The sequence below is a fragment of the Triticum dicoccoides genome, chromosome 3A (genome assembly GCF_002162155.2).
Source record: "Triticum dicoccoides isolate Atlit2015 ecotype Zavitan chromosome 3A, WEW_v2.0, whole genome shotgun sequence".
In the NCBI taxonomy this organism is placed as follows: Eukaryota; Viridiplantae; Streptophyta; class Magnoliopsida; order Poales; family Poaceae; genus Triticum; species Triticum dicoccoides.
In genome coordinates, this window is record NC_041384.1 from 564,112,020 (window position 1) to 564,131,167 (window position 19,148).

A 19,148-nucleotide genomic window follows, 5' to 3' on the forward strand; every position below is an offset into this window, starting at 1 on the left:
CAACCGCGTTCTCATACGCTTCCGCTTACGGTCTATGAGGGTACGTAGATACACTCTCCCCTCTCGTTGCTATGCATCTCCTTTATAGATCTTGCGTGTGCATAGAATTTTTTTTGTTTTCTTTGCAACGTTTCCCAACATTTCTGTCTTCTCCTTTTTACACGAGGGGAGGGCTCGGCTTCTCGAATTTGTGGAACTCCCACATTTGGAGCAGTTTAGTGCATTGAGTTCACGAATTTGAGAGCTGGAGAAGATCCGAACAGGCCCTAAGAGCATGCTTTAGCCATGGATTATCCCGATGTTCATCAAGGAACAATAAGACAAAAGCACATGTGTTTTTGTGTACAACTACTTATGACTTGGGCTGCAATGTGGCATGGGAGGCTTACCCAACTGTTGTATGCGAGATGACATGCGTAACTATAGCCCCAAAATGAGTGAGGAGGGGGTCCCTATTTGGTGCGGGTCGCGGCAAATAGCCGGACATTTGTGTAGGAGTGCTCGGGGATGAGCCGGCCCCTGTGTATCCAGCGTAGTGCAGGGTATTTTAAGTTTACATGTTTGGTTTTCACTGGTTTTAGGAACATTCTAGAAGCTTTGTTTTTTTGGTTTTGTTGTTTCATTTTTCTATTGTTTTTCTCTTTTTTTTGTTTTATGTGTTTCTTTTACCCTTTCCTTCTTTTCTCAAAACTCATAAATTAAAAAAAATCTTGTTTAAAAACACACATATTATCATATAATTTTTGGGGACATTAAAAAACTGCTCATGTTTTACAAAAATCTTATTTTTAAAAAAATTGCGCTCACATTTTAAAAAATTGTAACTTCAAAATTGTTTGCAAATAAGAAAAAAGATTTTCAGAAAAAAAATTCATTTTACAAAATTTGTTCACAATTTTCAAAAATCACATTTCCAATAAATGTTCGGAAAGATATTCGATTTTCAAAAATGTTTAATTATTTTAAAAAAATTGTTTTCCAAAGTTTGTTCCCATTTCCAAATAATTTTTTGAATTATAAAAACACTAATTTGGTAACAAAATGTCACATGTTTAATTTTTTGAATTTAAAATCTTATTTGCATTTTTAATAAATGTTTAGAACATTTTTCAAAATCATAATTTTCAAGAAATTTGAAAAAATCAAGTTTGTAATTTAAAAAGATGTTTTTATCTGTCGCTGCTTATAGATCTTATGTTTTTATATCTGACATTTCACCTAATTGTACACTTAAATAGAGTTGTAGTTTTAAAAATTGACTTGGAAGGAAATCCGTTCCGAAAAATTGAATTTAGGATTCTGCAAAAAAATATCAAATTTAGCATAACAGTAAAGATTATATTTGTGTAACTAGCATAGGAGACCATGCGTTGCAATTGGAGAAAAAGTAACACACGCGGGAGGAACCCTAAATTTTTAGGGGAGAAGCGACTGCGTGAGCCCCTACGTCATCAGGAATATTTTTCTATACACGTTTAACATTTGGTAAATATACGATAAAAATATACATTAGAATTCATACGCATTTTACATTTTTTAAATTCATGATTAACAATTTTTCAATCACATTTGTTTGAACATTGTTGTTTGAATATGTGTTGAACAGTTTTTCCAAATACGTCTTGGAACTTTTTTTTCAAATGCTATCAACATTTGTAAAAGTTGCACCCACATTTTCAACACTACGCACACATTTTTTTTCAAATTTAAGTTTAAAAAAAATATGTCATGGATAATTTCCCCTCTTACTTGAGTGTTGGATGGACATGCTAGGCGATGGCACAACTCCTTGATGAGATGATGGCTTCAGAATTACTGATGTATTACTTTATAAGGTCTTTGTGAATAATTAATAAAGTGTGTGGATGCATTGCCCATATGCAAGGCAGGGGGTCATTCTTCTTCTTTTTTAACAGAGAGCTGAAATATAGACCATCGATGATAACTAAGTTAAAAAATACATCGATGATAACTATAGGTACCAGTTGGCAGTTGCACATGGCAGTGCGCCAGTGCTCAACCCAACAAAATAACAAATCAGAAGCACCAAACCACAACGACTAATCATTGTGCACCCTCAATCACCCATTCGGCGATCACAGCAAAGCCTAAACAACTGCCCACTCGCACAGCCTGTGAAAGGTGGGCAGACCGAAAGCAGCAGCTCCAGCCAATGATCCTCATTTTCATGGCTAGCCTTCCACAACACAGCACGCCAAAGCCCTACCAAGTACCAATGGGCGCTATATATACCCGACGTGCTCCGCTCTTCCTTCCCATCTCAAACCATTCAGCTCGCCAGCTTCCTGTTCTTTGCTCAGTACTTATACATCTTCGACTAATTCCCAATTAGTATCGGTCGACCGAGAAGCTAGCTACCTAGCAGAAATGGCGGCCACCCTCAAGCTCAGGATCCTCGCCGCCGCCGTCGTGGCCTCGTCCGTGGTGGGCATGGCCATGGCTGCTGAGGCGCCAGCTCCCAGCCCGGCCACCGGAGCCGCCGCGACCACCCCCGCCTTCGCCTTCGGGACGCTCGTCGCCGCCGCCGTTGGGTACCTCTTCTGCTGAGCTGCGCGCGCGCGTCTGCTGGCTGGACCGGCCCTCGGCAGTCGTGTACTCGTGTTCCCGCCTTGGTCACTATTTTAATTATTTTATTTTTATTTTTTGCGGGCAATGGTCACTATTTTAATTAGCTGATGACGTGCCATGTACGGGTTATGTTCTGACCGGTTGACGCGCGTACTGCGCTTTGGTACACAGCTACATACTATGAATTAATACACATCGTATTTATCTTCAAAATGGTTATGTACTCGCTCCTCCGATTCAAATTAATTGTTGCTGCTTTAATACAATTGATTTGAATCGGGGGAAGTATCTGTTTTGCTAAAACTCTTTGGGCTGATCGTATATAATACAGTACAGACGCAAGCGTTCATACATATGCGCATACGCTCACTTTTATGAACGCACACACGCACATTGTACCTCTATGAGCACCTCCGAGAGACTGAGCCGGCATATCATCTTGAGATTTACGAAATCATCGTAGACACCTCCTCGTCGACGGGAACGTCTCCTCCCATTGAAAGCGCATCGTCGGAAATCCTCTCCTCCCACTGAAAGCGCATCATCAGAAATCCTCTCCTTTCACTGAAAGCGCATCATCGGAAATCCTCTCCTCCCACTGAAAGCGCATCGTCGAAAATCCTGAAATAAATTCAGAAATAATGCGAGCACCAGGACTTGAACCCTGGTGAGCTGGGAATATCACTGTCCCTCTAACCATCCACTCACAGGTTGGTTCGCAGATAATATATACCTTGATGTGATGTCATCAGGATACTAGATCAAGTCGATGCGAAAGAACAAGAGGGAGGACAGCATCGGTCTAGTTTCAGGCCACGGACCGGCGACTAGTTAAGACTTGATCATTCCACGGTTGAATTTTAATACATTATAACGGTGCACCTTAGAAGCTCTCTCAGGCCATTAGCATTCACAGCCGCTAGATCTCCAGGTTTGGAATTTTTGGCCGTTTGATAAAACTCTCGCGCAACACTTCCCGCAATCTGAGCTGGGCAGCTGCTCCCGTGGCAAAATTGGAGCCGCATGGTTGATCGGGCTCGTATTGGGCTGTCCCATTTTTCCTATCCCTTTCCCCTTTGCTCTCTTAGCCCTCGAGAAACCTAACGAAGCTGGCGGCTGAGGAGACGACTCGGCTGGTGCTTTGCTGGGCCGCTCCAATGGCGACGTCGACCCCGTCGGCCGCTATCTCCCTTGCCGCCGCCGCTCCACACTGATTTCGCTGCCTCTGCGATGCCTCCCTCCCTCCAAGGCGATTGCATCATCCGAGGCGGGGTCACGGCACCTTCCCAGATGCGGCGGAGGCACCACATCCCATGGCGACGGCGGCCTGGAGCTCCTCCCACTCTGCTTCGTCCCCACGTTGATGCAGGCCATCTGCAGTGAGATCCTGCCGAGGTGCGCGGTCTTCTTGGTGGATCCAGCTGAGGCGCGCGACGGGATCCCGCGCGAGGGGATCGAGGCGGTCCAGCGGCGCGTGTTCATCTCGGTGGATCCAGCCGAAGTGCACGAGGGAATCAGCCTAGGGGTTGGAATTGGTGACTGAGGAGGAGGCGGCGCCGGCGAGGGTGCACAAGCCGTGCACAAGGCCACGATGACTCCACAAAGACTGTTGCGCTCTCCATGACCCTCGATCGCGTGCTCTCCGACCTCGACTCTCTCCTCATCATTGACGGGTGAAGAAAATTTCTTCTAGCGGTGAGGCAGTGGGAAATAATCTTGATGCAACAGCGGAAGTGATACAGATCCTAGCCTCCTCCCCTTGTGTATGTTCTAGCAGAGACAGATAGGAGATTCAGATAGGAGCGATGGACAAATTTTGTCTCCTCTATGTTAAATTTCGTTGATCTTTTCTCTCCTATACGTTGTCCGATTTTCTTGATTGTTGGCCATATATTTGTGTACTCAAAATGATGCTGCCCAATGTATATCTTCAGTATATGCTGCTGTCTAATGCTTATACAGCGGAGGGGATGTTCCCGAGGAGCCGACCTAAATGGCTCTGTCTACGCAGGTGCCATACACTTTCCTGCCCAGTGCAGTAATCGCCTCACTCTCCATAGATACTCCATGCTAATTTCTCCTCTTTTCGCCAGTAGCCGTGGATTGGATGCACAATTGTTCCACTTTGCAAACAAGAACCATGTCAGGAAGCCATGATCTGGAGTGGTCATCGCTCAACAAACGTGAGGCATCCTTCCTCATTAACCCCCGTGGTTTGTAAAGCCTTGACTGTTCAACCCGCCTCTATGTAGCTGCTAGCTAGACTGTTGATTACTACTAAATTTGTGATTTTATTAATCTCAAGATCGATGCAGCAAAACCCCATTGAAGAAACGTGCTAGAAGCCAGTTCCACGTTCGGCTAACCTGAACGTTCATCGCTACCTAGGTATGGCTGCCAAGTTTCCTTTAGTAATGTATATGCATCATGTTCAGACATGCCTGCAAGGCTCCATCTAGGTAGATGTTACGTACTATAGCTTCCCACCACTAATTTCATTTCGTTTCTTGATTGTAAGTTGAACAAACTGAATCTACGTATATATGCAAAAATATTTCACTATGCAAGCTACAATATTTGGTCTGCACTTGCAATAGTTTTACTGCACTTGGAATACAATGTCGTGAAGAAAATTATTGTGTTTGCTACAACCTTAGCTTGACATACACATATTCTGAAATGGTTGGCGTTCAAACAGAACAAAGGTTAGCATCCTTGTTCGCTCACCCCCGTTTTAGAATGGTTTTGCACGGTGCAGATTCATTGAATGGCCGAGTATTAATTTCATTGAATCTGTGGTGCGATGTCTAGCTAGCAATTGAAAAAACCAATTAGTTAATAAATTGAAGTGGTCTTTTTTTTTGCGGGTGAATTGAAGCAGTCTTGTTTGCAAGTGTACCACTTGTTGTGTTCTTAAAGAAAAGGACTTGGCTTCTCTAGCTTCGCAAGTCTTTAATAAACATCATAATACAGAGATTGGGCTCATCGCTTTATTGACATGCATGTCATCATTTGTGAGAAGTCATTTCCAGTACCATTGATATTACAAACATGTTGACCAGGCGCAAACTGAAATAGATCCATCGAAGATGTTCAAAACTGTTGTCTTTTTGTGCTGTTGTGTTCTATCTTCTTGAACAACCCAGCCCTCACATTTGTAGTATAGGCCTAGAATAGGTGTTTACTTCATTACTAACTCCATTTATTTTGACTTTCTCATCGACAGTAAGTTGTAGTAAAATACTGAATCTACCGACATGCATTCTAGAATGGTCATCTTCAAACAAAGGTGAGACTCATTTACTCCCCTGGTTCGGTTGTGATTGTTCAATCACTTTCCATTATCTGTAGCCTGGGTTCGCTGCTAGACTACCTTTTACTGTTCCAGTTGCAAAATATATCTCTCAACGGAATATACTAACCGAGAAGGTTGAAAAATCCCACGAGAAGACGACATGCTAGCGGCCAGCTCTCCTTTTGCCAACATGTGAATCAAGGCTGCATCGATCGGCTAACTAATGAGATCAATGAGTTTCTTCATGAGGACCTCAGATTGATTTCCAAGTTTTCTCATAGCTAGCAACTCCTCCATCCGGGTTTATTAGGCCGACCAATAAATTTAAGTATGTCACAAAAATTATATCATCAGAAAGCTCTTTCAAATACAAATCCAATCATGTACTTTTTGTACCATATATTTTATATTTTACTGGGAATATGGATGGTCAAAGTTTGGCTCAAAATAGTGGGGGGCCTAATAAACCTGGACGGAGGTACTAGCTAGCAAGTCTAATTAGTGAGTAATATATTCAGACCTGCAGTCTCCATCTTAATTAGTTTATTACTTAACAATGCCCTCAACACCTGCACAGAAAACAAGGTCTGATCCGTGGAACAGATGATACTAGCAAAAATGTCTCTTACAGATACTAGCAAAAATGTTCTGTAGGTAATGTTGTTATTATTGTTTCTTTCATCAACATACACCATGTTATGTATGGAGCAATTATAACTGTTGTGCACTTCTCCTTGGCACACTACTTATGTAGTTATTTCCTCAATTGATTTTCCTTGCTAACAAGTATTTTGTTTGTACTTCAGTGTAAGCAATTGTAAGTTGGTTAAGATGCACGACAACTTGAGCCATTGTTTCACAACAACCCACTGGCATTTGATATTGAGTTTCAGAATTTCTATTATTATTGTAGATCAGATGGAATTCTACAACCTCAACTTTGAGCAAGTACACATTCAGTCATCTATCCTGATGCAATGTAGAATATTTGTCCCTTAGACCACGATGTATACTTGTATTACTGGCCAGAACGCATTGAGATTTTTTAAGATAATAAATATCGCCCCGAAGTTCTGAAATATTTGTATTGCCTTTTCTCTCTCTCTCTCTCATGTCTTTCCTCGATATCTTTTTTAGTTATCATGATTTGAGTCTTTGCAGGAGTCTTTTTAGGAGGCAAAAAGAGGTCATGTTCCATATCAATCATAATTTATATCTCCGCGCTTAATACCACAACTCAAACATTAGACCTAAGGAGAAAACTCAAAATACTACTCCCTCCGTCCCAAAATAAGTGTCTCAACTATGTACCAACTTTAGTACAAAGTTCTACTAAAGTTGAGACACTTATTTTGAGAAGGAGTGAATACTTTTTTGTAGATCAATCGGACTGGATCTCTCTTGAGTTACATAGCATCATATTCTTGATTTCTCTCTTTAGTTACATCGCATGATATTCTATAAAATGGAGAGACAAATACAATATATAAAAGCATTGCAAAGAAATGTATACACGGTACTTCATGTCTCTAACAACTCTTTTAAGTCAAAATAGACAGGCGCAGCAACGCGCTACATCAACGATCTAGCTCTCTCAGACCATTAGCATCTTGAACCGTTGGATCTGCTACTTTGGCCATTGCTGCCCGTTGGATGTTATTCTGGTCCCCCGTGGGCTCTGTGCGCTATCACCGTAGTCTCAAATGAATTGGGCCGGTGCTCCGGGAACTATTTCGGGAGTTTCCTGTTATTTTGGGCCAAATGGGCTGGATATCGAAACATGAAAATTTCTGTCGTGGAGAAGACGAGACGCAGCCCCACCTGCGCCGAGCACTGCCTGTGTCGATGCGGGCATCAGTTGACGAGTGGTCTGCTCGGTCGGCGTCTCCAGTGAGGGGCTAGACCGGTCGATGCGGAGGGGAGGTTGCGGGTGATGCATGTGGAGGGGAAGCGGCAACGGACTATTCGAGTGAAACTGAACCGCAAGTATTGAAGGAGGCAATCCATCTTCAGTTTTCGGGAGCATTCATCGTGATTGATGCGTACCACTCGCCCATGGCCATTAAATAAGTGCAGGTGTGTGTTCCTTTTTCCCAGCCTCTTCCTAGAGCACCCCTACCCCCAGGTTTATATGTAGCTCCATCCCCAGGATTTCTTCCTTGCCCTTCATCTCGTCTCTCTCTGGATATCTGCTACTTGCCGCCAATACTACTGCCGACTCTGTCGCTGGTGTCCCTGGGCGCGCTGACGTCCAAGACGGCCGCTACGTTGCTCCACCGCTCACTTGAGAGGATCTGAGAGGCTCGTGGGCTGCAGATCCAGAGAATTATTTTACCGGTCACATCGACACATCTTAGAAAACCTTGGCTGCATTTCTTCAGTTCTCAGATTCTTCAATCTGCACATGGTTTGATCTAGAACACCTGCTATACTTTCTTTCTCCATGTCTTTTTTTGGTTCTGTATAATGTTTGCCGATGACAAGAAATATCTTATTAGGATAACGTGTGCAACACACTAATATCTTTGAGAGTTCAGCAAAGTCAATATCATGTTGCTGCCAGATGGTGTCTCCATACCAATTCAGTGATGTGAATTTTCAGATAATGAACGATGTGAGCTTCAGAGAATGTAATTGTTCTATTGAGCTCAAAACGACCACTTTTGATTATATTTTCTTTTTCTCAATTGTAACTTGAAGCTATGTGGTTTCGTTAAATTAAATCAGGGAGGAATCCCTTCTTAAAAAGAGCACTGAAACTAACGTACGGGTGACCACATCATATTTGTCCGAATGATATTTATATCGATTAGCATGGGACGCGTAAATGTTATGTTACTTCTGCTTGAATTCACAACATCATGCTTTCTACATGGGAACAATTAGAGAGTGAACCGCTCGAGACCAATACATTTTAAGCCATGGAAACAGACTGATCATGCTGTAATAATGATTTTCCTTGTTCTCCGTAGATTATTCGTTGTATTTTTGCTGTATTTAGCATTGCTACTAGCGTGCTACAGCTCGGTGGCGCACAAAGTTTTCCCTGCTGGTTTCTAACTGAGCTTAGTAATTTTGTGTTTTTTCCATTAAGCTGCCTTGTCTTGATATACATCACTATGAAAGTTTTACTTGATTTCCAACAAACTATAGTAGAGGTGAATTTCTGCAAGTTGCTTTCGTTATCACTAAAGGTGGATATGAACTAGAGTTGCAAACAAGGACAACGTAGTCATAATTTCTCATTGCATGCATGTCTCATTTACATTATATCCTTGGTAATCCTATATTGACATCCGTTTATTCTTTGTTAGTCTTTAACTCCAACTATCTCAACATTCATGCTAAGGTATGGTGCCCATTGGTTCTTGGTATGTCTTTGCATCCACTGTTTTTGCTTCATCCATTCAGGTAAATCTGAATACTTCGTATAGGTAATGTTAGTCCACTTGACCATTCCATAACATGTGGCAACACTAAAATTATACATGTATGGTGTTACGTTTCTGTTTCTTGTAGTGGTTCTTACCCTCTTTGCAGGAAACACAACTACCAATTGTCAAGACCACCTGCCATATAGTAGTTGTTCAGGTTTTGGTTTTACAAGTTTCTGCTAGCATTATTAGCTCTTAAAATTTACGATGCACTGGATAAATGTTACATGTGCTACTTGTGTTGATAGACCTACAAGGAAATGTTCTTTCATTAATATCGTCTTTACATCTTCCTCAAATAACACTTTGATTCGAAGTGACATGCCTGGAGGTAGACATTGTCCTACCTGGCTGAAAATAGGTTGCATATGCTCCGCAGACAATATCTTTCTTGTGGCTCTTATAGAACAATAGAAGATCAACTAATGGTTTGGTTCCATGGTTACGTACAACTTTGTATTCCTTGGTTAATTACGTAGCCTTAGTCTGCTTACTTTATGAAGAGTTGATCTTATGAAATCTATTTGAGGTTACCCTATTTGGCCTGGCTGCGCATGTTGCTACTCTGCTATGTGGCATGTCATATTAGGGTATTACTACTTTGTACTATCCTAATTTTGGTGGTCACTCTGTTTTTATGTGTTGCTTACCTAGGGAACATTCGTCGGCAAGATTATTTGACTGAAGGCATATCTAAATTTTGTTGGTTCAAAGTAGTATTTTTTGTAAACTATTAATACCATCAACATTTTTACGTAATATTATTATCCACCTTTCGGTTCTTTTTTTTGTAAATTTCTATTATCCAATTGCAAAATAGATGGGCGCAGCAACGCGCGCCAATCATGATCCAGTGATCAATCAAAGTCACACTCTCTTCATGGATGATGATTTCTCAAAGCACGTCCCGGCTTAGCGCTTGATTGCTACTCTATCTAGGGTTCTCCGGTTTTGCACCTCACTGGAATTTTGATTTCGTGAAATTTTCGGGGGAAATTGGCCGTCAAATTTCTTTCAAATGTTTGCCGATAGTCAAACGATTCAAACAAAAAATGGTCCATGCGTAAGAAAGAAGGCTTTCCACCATTTCAATAGGACCTACAATAGCAAGTGAAAATTATTCTTTAAGAACAATATGAATCGTTTTGAAATTAGGCCAAGTTTTTTGACCAAAATATAGGCATTGCCACCCAGCGAAATTCATCAACTTCACAAACTTTGCCTAGAGGGCATTGAAAATATGGTTACCTGACTCTTAGCACTATTGTCGACTTCACATCCTTCCTCCCGTTGGGTGGTTTTATTGGCTAGGTCTCGCATATGAGTTTGGCAGGAAAGACTAAGGGCATGTTTGGAACCTCTCCCAGCTTCTCCAAATCGGCAACTTTGGCTACCCTCACTAGCTTCGGGATCTTCCTAGAGATCAGCGAGCGTTCGGCTTGAGCGACAGCTTCTCCCGGTGTGCCGTGCACTGGCAACCCAGCTAGGGGAGTCCTGGCATGTTCGACATCACTTTGGGCGCTGGCTGTCGTGGTTCTAAGTCTGACAATAATGTAGGAAGGGGTAGGTATGGAGAGGCAAGATCCTAGCTATGGAGTAGTTGTAAGCACACGAGGTTTACGAGTTCAGGCCCTTCTCGGAGGAAGTAACAGCCCTACGTCTCGGAGCCCGGAGGCGGTCGACTGGATTATGTGTGTATGAATTACAGGGGTGCGAACCCTTTACACTAAGGAGGGGGGTGGCTTATATAGAGTTCGCCAGACCCCTCCGGCCCTCAGTTATGCCGGGTTTAAAGTACATTAAGGTCGGGCGTTACTGGTAACGCCACTAATAAAGTGTTATAAAGATCATGAAGGCTACTTAATGTCCGACCGTTAGCGTGCGGAGCGTCTTTAGATCTCCTGGCCGTCGAGTGGGCGGATCTTGGTCGAGTGGTAGGCTTCACGGTCGAGTGTCCTCGAGTTCGTCGAGTGGATCACCTTCAAGTCGATTGAAAAGTGATCTCTTCTAGAGATGTCCTTGGGTAGGGTAGTTTGGACAGGTCCATGACCCTACCCTAGGTACGTAGCTTCATCATTAGCCCCCGAATGGATCAAGGTTTGATTCGGGAAGGAGTTGAGCATTCTTCCGACCCATCCTTCGTGTCATGATTACATCTTGTTTTGGATCAATGAACCTGGGCGTCGTTACCAACTTCTTCTCCGGTCGCCTTGGTCCATTCATAACTTTCTTTAGTCGAGTGAATTTCTTTACTTGTAGACTCTCGAGTGGTTGCGTGGAGGAGATCCTCCGTCTGACGAGTTGTTCCGCTGCCCGCGGATTTTGCGGGATTCGAATTTCGGGAAGCGCGCGAGACGGGGGAGGCCGCAGTAATCGGATGGGATAGAACAGAGCATCCTCGATCTCCGTGCCACCTTTTTCGCCATGTATCGCGCGCGCGACTATTGCGGGATTTGTCAGGATCGCATGGGCCTACAGGTCAGTCACTCGGAAGCGACCCCATATAAGCTGCCGGCCCAGGGCTTTTGAACAGTGCGCCTTCACTTCTCCCCTTCCTTCTTGAATTCTTCCGCCACATCTGCTCTCGTCTCGGTGCTGCCGGCCTGTTCGAGCTCCGTCCGCGGCGATGGCGAAGGAGAAGACGGCGGCCCTGGAGCGTGCGAAGAAAGCGACGGCGCAGGCGAAGGCGAGGAAGTCCGGTCGGGGCGGATCTTCTTTGAGGTCCGCTCTGCCGAAGGACTAGATCTAGGGCGATTGGATGCCTTCGGCGATTCCGCAAGAGGACATCGATGATCTGATCGAAGGGGGGTTCATTCCCCATGAATCTACGCGTCTTCAGGGGAACGAGATCGAACCTCAGCCTCGCGAGGGTGAGTGCGTCCTCCTCATCACTCACATCGACCGCGGATTTTCTCTGCCTCCTCATTCTTTCTTCCGGAGCTTCTTGAACTTTTTTGGAGCGCAGCTCCATCACTTTACTCCAAATTCCATTGTGTACCTTGCTGCCTTTGTATCTTTGTGCAAGAATTTCTTGGGTTGTTGTCCCCATTGGGGCCTCTTCAAGCACATTTTCACTTGTTGTTCTCAGTCGGTTAAGAAAGCCAAGTCAAGTGACAAAAAGACGCAAGTGATTCAGATGTGCGGGGGTCTTGGGATCCAAATGAGAAGCAAAAGTTCTTTTCCAGCTATGACTTTTCCCGAGTCAGTCCGCGGATGGCAGTCGACCTGATTCTACTACAAAGACCAGGCGACTCCAGGACAGGAGACGGGACTTCCCCCTTTCTCCCTAAACCGAGCAGAAAAACCTTCCTCCCTGAGAGTGACACCAGAAGAAAAGGCGCAAGTCAAAGTGCTGGTTGGTCGAGTGGTTCAGCTTATCCGCGACGGGGTGACTGGCATGATTTATTAGAGGTCTTCCTCCGGAGGCGCATCCAACCGCTCCAAGCTCGTGACCATCCGATGTGGATGTATTTGGGCCTCGATGACACCACTCGGATTCATCCGGAGGAGGTCGACGACGAGACGTTGGGAGGGTGGTTGTCGAGTATCACAGGGAACAAGGACAACCCTCAAGGAGCCAGGAGGATTCCTCCACTCGACCAAACATACGAAGTAGAACAGGTCCGATTCTGCATCTCTGACTGTAACCTTGCTTTCTTCGTTCTGTTCGCTTAGAATCGGTCGATTGACTTTTGTCTTGTTTGTTGTCTTCCAGGCCATTACTGATATGTACTCGATGCCCAACGGGGCACAAGAGCAGGCCGAGGAGGGGGAGGCGAGCGGAGGCGAAAGTGGGGAGGAGTGGCAATCTGACGATGAAGGGGAGGAGGATGATGACGACGACTCCAGTGGAGAGAAGGAGGAAGAAGTCGATCCTCCCGCACGGAAAGGCGATCCAAGCTCACATACGACCCTGCGCGTGAACGTGGTAAGGCGACTGTGCCTATTGGGCAGTCGTCAAAACGCCCTCGGACGTCTTCCCCAGCACCGACTGAAAAAGCTCCAAAGCATCCACGAGCGACGCCGTCAAAGCCGCCGAAGGCCCTGCCCAAGATGAAGATGACCGTTCCCACCATTTCCGGGTAACAGCAGAACTTGCTTTTTTTTGTTGAACATGGACGGACTCTTGGTCGACTCATTGACGAAACCGACTGGTTTCTGATATCTGCGGTGCTGCTACCTCCGAGATCTCTGCCAAGAACGATGACCAGGAAATGGAAGACGCTGTTACCTCCAACCTTGGTATAGTTTCTGATGTTTCACTCTTAGTCGATTGACGGTCTCCTCTGGTCGATTGGATTTTCGTCCTTAACTTTGGATTTTTCTTATAGCTCCTCCTCATGTCATTGATCTTCCTGATGATGATGACGAAGTGCCGCTGAGGGCGAGGAAGAATAGGAAGGCGTCAACTGGCAAGACACCGCAAACTGCATCAACGCCTGAGACAGTAGTTCAGGAGGGTGGTAATACCACTCGGACTTCTGTGTCCTTCACTATGCCGCTGGCGAGTGTTCGGCCTTCATCATCGACTGCTGATCCGCCCTCCCTTTTTGCCACACACCACGTCCCAGAGAACCAAGTGGGTGCTGCTAAAGAGGCTATACGCCAGGCGGGGATCATGATGGAGCAGGTGAAGGTGGTCCGGGAAGCCAGCCAAGCGGCCTATGATGCCAGTTTAGCTCTTCAAAGCAATGTCCAGGTTTGTTGATCACCGCTTGTTCTGTTAGGATGTGCTATCTAAAGACTCTCTTTTCCGAAGATCTTTGCATCTGTACACCCACTGGGTGTGTCGATTGGATTTTTTGGACTAGTGGGGGCACGCTGAGTGCACCCACTAGGTGTAGTCCCCGAGACTACGGTGGACTGCTGGCAGTCGATTGTAGTCTTTATATTGTGCTGCTTCACTCGAATTTCTTCACTCGGTCTGGTCGGGCCATTTCGAATGGAATCTTTGAACCAGTGGGGGCACGCTGAGTGCACCCACTGGGTGTAGTCCCCGAGACCATGGTCGACTGCTGGCAGTCGACTAAGGCCTGAAGAACCCCTTTTTTTGCAGATCATGATGAGATCATAACCTCTTAGTCTCTTTCGGTCAACTGGTCGAGCCGAGTCGGTCAAACCAGTGGGGGCACGCTGAGTGCACCCACTGGGTGTAGTCCCCGAGACTACTGTCGGATATTTTTGATTCGACTGTAGTCTTAGAAATGTTACGATTTTTCTCTTAGTCACTCGGAGACAACCTATCTTTGACGTCTGTCGACTGACTCTTTGCAGAAATCCTGCGAGCTTGTGGCTCGCTATACTGAATTGGAAAACAAACAGATCCAGCTCAACCTCGACTTGAAGCTTGCCCAGGAGAACTTGCAGAAGGCGAGGGACGAAGCGCAAGGTATGGCTGGTGAGAACTTGACGACTGTCTTACTTTTCTGCCCATTCCTGATGTTGATCCCGTTGATGTTTTGCAGATAAAATGGAGGAGGCTCTCAAGAAGAAGGACCGTGACCTTGCTGAGGCGCAGAAGGCGGCTTTGGACAAAACGAGGCTTGCGGAAGAAAAGCTGGCTTCAGTCGGCAATCTCGAAGAGGAGAACTCCAAACTGAAAGCTGATCTCGACGCAGCCAACAAAGAGGCCAGCCGTCTGAAGAATGACAAGATAGCTCTGAATGACAAGGCAAGTGAACTGGCGGGGAAGAGGAACGATCTGGAGGCTTATCTGGGTGAGCTCGCCAAGAAGTTATTTGTCATGCTTGAGGGTAATCACTCCTACCCGACTGACTTGTTGTCATCAATCCATTGTAGAGCCACTGACTTATCTTTGAATTGTGTTTACAGAATTCTGCTAGAACTTCGAGGAGGAGACCAGTCGAATTGAGACGAACTTGGATCCCATTCATTCTCCGGTGAAGGATGAGGCTGCTATGAACATGCTTCGACTGGAGTCTCGTATTGCTGGAGTGGTTGACTACCTTGCTCGACTGAAGGTTGCGGCGTTGCGGATCGACATAGCGCTCTGGCCTGGAACGACGCTTCAAAATGACCTCGAGTCTCTGATGACTCGACTGAATGAAGTTCCAGGTCGAGTGCAGGAATGGAAGAAGTCTTCTACTAGGTGTGGTGCTGACGTCGCTCTGTCCTTGGTCCATGTTCACTGCAAGGAGGCGCGAGAGGAAAAGCTGGCGGATCTCCAAGTTGCCAACACCAGGAAGCACAACTTTCAGTCTTTCATGGAGACCTTCATTGCTGCTGCCACTCGGATTGCTGACGGGATTGACCTGGACCAGTTTGTCGCACCCTCCAGTCCTCCACCTGAGGAGTAAAACTTCTATGCTTCGCTTTAAATTTGCCTCGGAATGCCGAGTGATGATGTAACCATTAAACTACTTCGGGCTTGATGCTCGAATACTTTTGATCTGCCATTTGGAACCTTGGAATTTATCCGAACTTGGTTTGTTTCTGAATATGCTGGTGTTTCCTTTCGACTGGAGCTTGTTTTTGTTGGGGAACGTAGCAGAATTTTAAAATTTTCTACGCATCACCAAGATCAATCTACGGAGTCATCTAGCAACGAGGGAGAGAGGAGTGCATCTACATACCCTTATAGATCACGAGCAGAAGCGTTCAAGAGAACGGGGTTGATGGAGTCGTACTCGTCGTGATCCAAATCACCGAAGATCCTAGCGCCGAACGGATGGCACCTCCATGTTCAACACACGTACGGAGCGAGGACGTCTCCCGCGCCTTGATCCAGCAAGGAGGAGGGAGAGGTCGAGGAAGAGGGCTCCAACAGCACCACGACCGCGTGGTGGTGGTGAAGCTGCAGTACTCCGGCAGGGCTTCGCCAAGCTCTTACGGAGGAGGAGAGGTGTTGGGGAGGGGAGGGGCTGCATCTTGGATGTTGTGTGCAGCCCTCCCCTTGCCCCTCTATTTATAGGGGAAGGAGGAAGGGGGCCGGCCCCCTCTAGATGAGATCTAGAGGGGGGCGGCCAAGGGGAGGGGGCTTGCCCCCCAAGCAAAGGGGGCGCCCCCTCTAGGGTTTCCCCCCAACCCTAGGCGCATGGGCCCAAGGGGGGATGCGGCCAGCCCATGTAGGGCTGGTTCCCCTTTCCTCTACAGCCAATTAGGCCCTCCGAGAGAGGTGGCCCCTCCCGGTGGACCCCCGGAACCCCTCCGGTGGCCCCGGTACAATACCGATATGCCCCCGAACCTTTCCGGTGACCGTATGACAACTTCCTACATATAAATCTTCACCTCCGGACCATTCCGGAACTCCTCGTGATGTCCGGGATCTCATCCGGGACTCCGAACAACATTCGGTAATCACATACAAGTCTTCCTAACAACCCTAGCATCACCGAACCTTAAGTGTGTAGACCCTACGGGTTCGGGACATGCAGACATGACTGAGATGACTCTCCGGTCAATAACCAGCAGCGGGATCTGGATACCCATGTTGGCTCCCACAAGCTCCACGATGATCTCATCGGATGAACCACGATGTCGAGGATTCAATCAATCCGTATACAATTCCCTTTGTCAATCGGTACGTTACTTGCCCGAGACTCGATCGTCGGTATCCCAATACCTTGTTCAGTCTCGTTACCGGCAAGTCACTTTACTCGTACCGTAATGCATGACCCCATGATCAATCACTTGATCACTTTGAGCTCATTATGATGATGCATTACCGAGTGGGCCCAGAGATACCTCTCCGTCATACGGAGTGACAAATCCCAGTCTCGATTCATGCCAACCCAACAGACACTTTCGGGGATACCTGTAATGTACCTTTATAGTCACCCAGTTACATTGTGACGTTTGGCACACCCAAGGCACTCCTACGGTATCCGGGAGTTGCACAATCTCATGGTCTAAGGAAATGATACTTGACATTCAGAAAAGCTACAGCAAACGAACTACACGATCTTTGAGCTAAGCTTAGGATTGGGTCTTGTCCATCACATCATTCTCCTAATGATGTGATCCCGTTATCAATGACATCCAATGTCCATAGTCAGGAAACCATGACTATCTTTTGATCAACGAGCTAGTCAACTAGAGGCTCACTAGGGACGTGTTGTGGTCTATGTATTCACACATGTATTATGATTTCCGGATAACACAATTATAGCATGAACAATAGACAATTATCATGAACAAAGAAATATAATAATAACCATTTTATTATTTCCTCTCGGGCATATTTCCAACAGTCTCCCACTTGCACTAGAGTCAATATTCTAGTTACATTGTGATGAATCGAACACCCATGCAGTTTTGGTGTTGATCATGTTTTGCTCTAGGGAGAGGTTTAGTCAACGGATCTGCCACATTCAGGTCCGTATGTACTTTACAAATCTCTATGTCTCCATTTTGAACACTTTCACGAATGGAGTTGAAGCGACGCTTGATATGCCTGGTCTTCCTGTGAAACCTGGGCTCCTTGGCAAGGGCAATAGCTCCAGTGTTGTCACAGAAGAGAGTCATCGGGCCCGATGCATTGGGTATGACTCCTAGGTCGGTAATGAACTCCTTCACCCAGACTGCTTCTTGTGCTACCTCCGAGGCTGCCATGTACTCCGCTTCACATGTAGATCCCTCCACAACGCTTTGCTTGCAACTGCACCAACTTACTGCCCCACCATTCAAAATATACACGTATCCGGTTTGTGACTTAGAGTCATCTAGATCTGTGTCGAAGCTAGCATCGACGTAACCCTTTACGGCGAGCTCTTCGTCACCTCCATAAACAAGAAACATTTCCTTAGTCCTTTTCAGGTACTTCAGGATATTCTTGACCGCTGTCCAGTGTTTCATGCCGGGATTACTTTGGTACCTACCTACCAAACTTACGGCAAGGTTTACATCAGGTCTGGTACACAACATAGCATACATGATAGACCCTATGGCCGAGGCATAGGGGACGACACTCATCTTTTCTCTATCTTCTGCCGTGGTCGGGCATTGAGCCGTGCTCAATCTCATACCTTGCAATACAGGAAAGAACCACTTCTTTGACTGATCCATTTTGAACTTCTTCAATATCTTGTCAAGGTACGTACTCTATGAAAGACCAATGAGGCATCTCGATCTATCTCTATAGATCTTGATGCCTAATATATAAGTAGCTTCTCCAAGGTCCTTCATTGAAAAACACTTGTTCAAGTAGGCCTTTATGCTTTCCTAGAATTCTATATCATTTCCCATCAACAGTATGTCATCCATATACAATATGAGAAATGCTACAGAGCTCCCACTCACTTTCTTGTAAATGCAGGCTTCTCCATAAGTCTACATAAACCCAAACACTTTGATCATCTCATCAAAATGAATGTTCCAACTCCGAGATGCTTGCACCAGCCCATAAATCGAGCGTTGGAGCTTGCACACCTTTTCAGCATTCTTAGGATCGACAAAACCATCCGGCTGCATCATATACAATTCTTCCTTAAGGAAACCATTAAGGAATGCCGTTTTGATGTCCATTTGCCATATCTCATAATCATAGAAGGAGGCAATTGCTAACATGATTCGGACGGACTTCAGCTTCGCTACGGGTGAGAAAGTCTCATCGTAGTCAACCCCTTGAACTTGTCGATAACCCTTAGCGACAAGCCGAGCTTTATAGATGGTCACATTACCATCTGCGTCTGTCTTCTTCTTAAAGATCCATTTATTTTATATGGCTCGCCGATCAACGGGCAAGTCAGTCAAAGTCCATACTTCATTTTCATACATGGATCCTATCTCGAATTTCATGGCTTCCAGCCATTTGTTGGAATCCGGGCCCGCCATTGCTTCTTCATAGTTCGAAGGTTCACCGTTGTCTAACA

At 45.5% G+C, this 19,148-nt stretch overlaps 1 long non-coding RNA gene across 5 annotated transcripts; it reads left to right on the plus strand.

The window, feature by feature from the left end:
- Nucleotides 1-3,636: 3,636 nt before the first annotated feature.
- LOC119269201 lies at nt 3,637-6,598 on the plus strand. 5 transcript variants are annotated; one of them, XR_005133505.1, is made up of 3 exons: nt 3,637-4,600; nt 4,683-4,772; nt 4,895-6,598. It is a non-coding gene; the product is annotated as an uncharacterized LOC119269201 (long non-coding RNA). The 5 variants fall into 5 exon arrangements; XR_005133503.1 differs by having other exon boundaries at nt 4,686-4,802; XR_005133502.1 differs by having other exon boundaries at nt 4,686-4,772.
- The last annotated feature ends 12,550 nt before the right edge of the window (nt 6,599-19,148 follow it).